The sequence below is a fragment of the Gadus macrocephalus genome, chromosome 4 (assembly GCF_031168955.1).
Source record: "Gadus macrocephalus chromosome 4, ASM3116895v1".
NCBI lineage: Eukaryota > Metazoa > Chordata > Actinopteri > Gadiformes > Gadidae > Gadus > Gadus macrocephalus.
Genome location: NC_082385.1, coordinates 26077343 through 26079200, shown reverse-complemented (window position 1 = coordinate 26079200; position 1858 = coordinate 26077343). Strand labels below are relative to the sequence as shown.

General features: G+C 40.9%; 1 protein-coding gene across 1 annotated transcript in view; it reads right to left on the bottom strand.

The window, feature by feature from the left end:
• The window catches only part of satb2 (SATB homeobox 2), a 26762-nt gene that overhangs the window by 23802 nt on the left and 1102 nt on the right, over positions 1-1858 (bottom strand). The window lies entirely within an intron of this gene.

Here is a 1858-nt window from a genome sequence, read left to right as displayed (position 1 = left end):
TCTCTCTCCCTCTCTCACCATGCTCTCTCTCTCTTTCTCTCACACACACACCATGCTCTCTCTCTCTCTGCCCCTCCCAAACTCGCTATGCTCCCTCGCCCTCCTAACCAGAACAATATTGAAGACATAAATGAGGGCAGTATTGCCAGACTGAGATACTGAAGCCTTTGGAGACAGACACGGCGACTGGTTGATATCAGCCAGCCGCGCTGGAACACACACATCGCCACTCTTTGGCTTTGTACCTGGCATTGACGACGTTACAAGAATGTCAAGATTCACAGTTGAAACTAAATTATGGCTTTTTTTACATCCTCACTTGAGTTCGTCAACACTGTTGCATGGTGTCTTGCATATTGTCATAGGGGTATTCACATGGGCAACATGGTCGGTTGGTACTATCCCCATGGCAACAATGCTATACTGTATACTGCCCCCTAAAATGACCTGTAATAATTCAACATCAACCAAACTCAACAATGGTCAAATTCCATCCCTTATAAATATTGTATGTGGTGTGAATAAAGTGGCCATCCGTGTTTCAGGTGGAAGTGGAGGATTAAATGCTGTTTGACCTACTTTTGTTTGGGTTTTCGATTTCGTTACGCTTTAGTTACATATGTATGAAACAAGAATCTCATGCAACACACTCTCAACACTGCCTTGATTTCTTCCCCTTTTCCCGCACACATCCCCACACCCACACACACACACACACACACACACACACACACACACACACACACACACACACACACACACACACACACACACACACACACACACTCGCACACACTCACACACACACACATAGAATGTAGGCCTACACATCCATGTTTAACATCTATCACAAAGGATTAAGAATAAGCCTTTATACCAAAATACTCGAAAATTACTATTCACAAAACCACATCCTTAGGATGGACAGAAATACAGACAGTCATGCAGATGGACAGACAGACGAGTGGTGCGGCTAGCCTTTTGTTGACAGACATGTTTGTTAGCTGCAGAAATGTAAATGGAGATAAATGAACTTAACTAGCTACAATGCACTGGAAGACGTTTCAATACATTAATGTCTGCTTTTGTTGTAAATGTGACTCTTACGGTTTCCAGTAATGTTTGCATTTCTTTTTTGTTTTCGACTTCCAGTTGAGGAAGGTTGGGCTTGTGATTCTACTGTAAATTAGGTAAGCTCCATCAAAGGCATAGCCTTGAATCCGAAAAGCATATTATTCACTTTTATTGTTAGGCAGCATTTAGTTTTTACACACACACACACACACACACACACACACACACACACACACACACACACACACACACACACACACACACACACACACACACACACACACACACACACACAAACCAAAGACCATGTATGCCTACACAAACCCATAGTCCATACAAAAACCCATATCCACAGACCACTTCAAGCGCAACTGACTTAAGTGACTGAGACGCAATCAGGCAGACCACACACTGACTAAAACACATGCGTACCAAATGCCATTCTCCAGGATAACTAGTTATCTCACTCACGTTGAAACAGCCAATAGGTGAAGTGTCTCTCTCAACACATGTTCCAACAACAATTCCACCCAACTGATGATATCATTACAACTAAAAGCAAACTTTGAAGAAGTTGCATCAGGAAGATGTGATTGTACAATTCAAATTCCCTAAAGATAAATAGATAAATAAAGGCCCAGGCAGGGCCTTTATTTATCTATTTCTGGGTTTAAACTCTACAATTGTTTGCATTACATCAATATATTATTATCAATATACTATTAAATAAGATCAATACATTATTCAATTAGAAAAAATAGCCTATTATTACATTAGATCAATA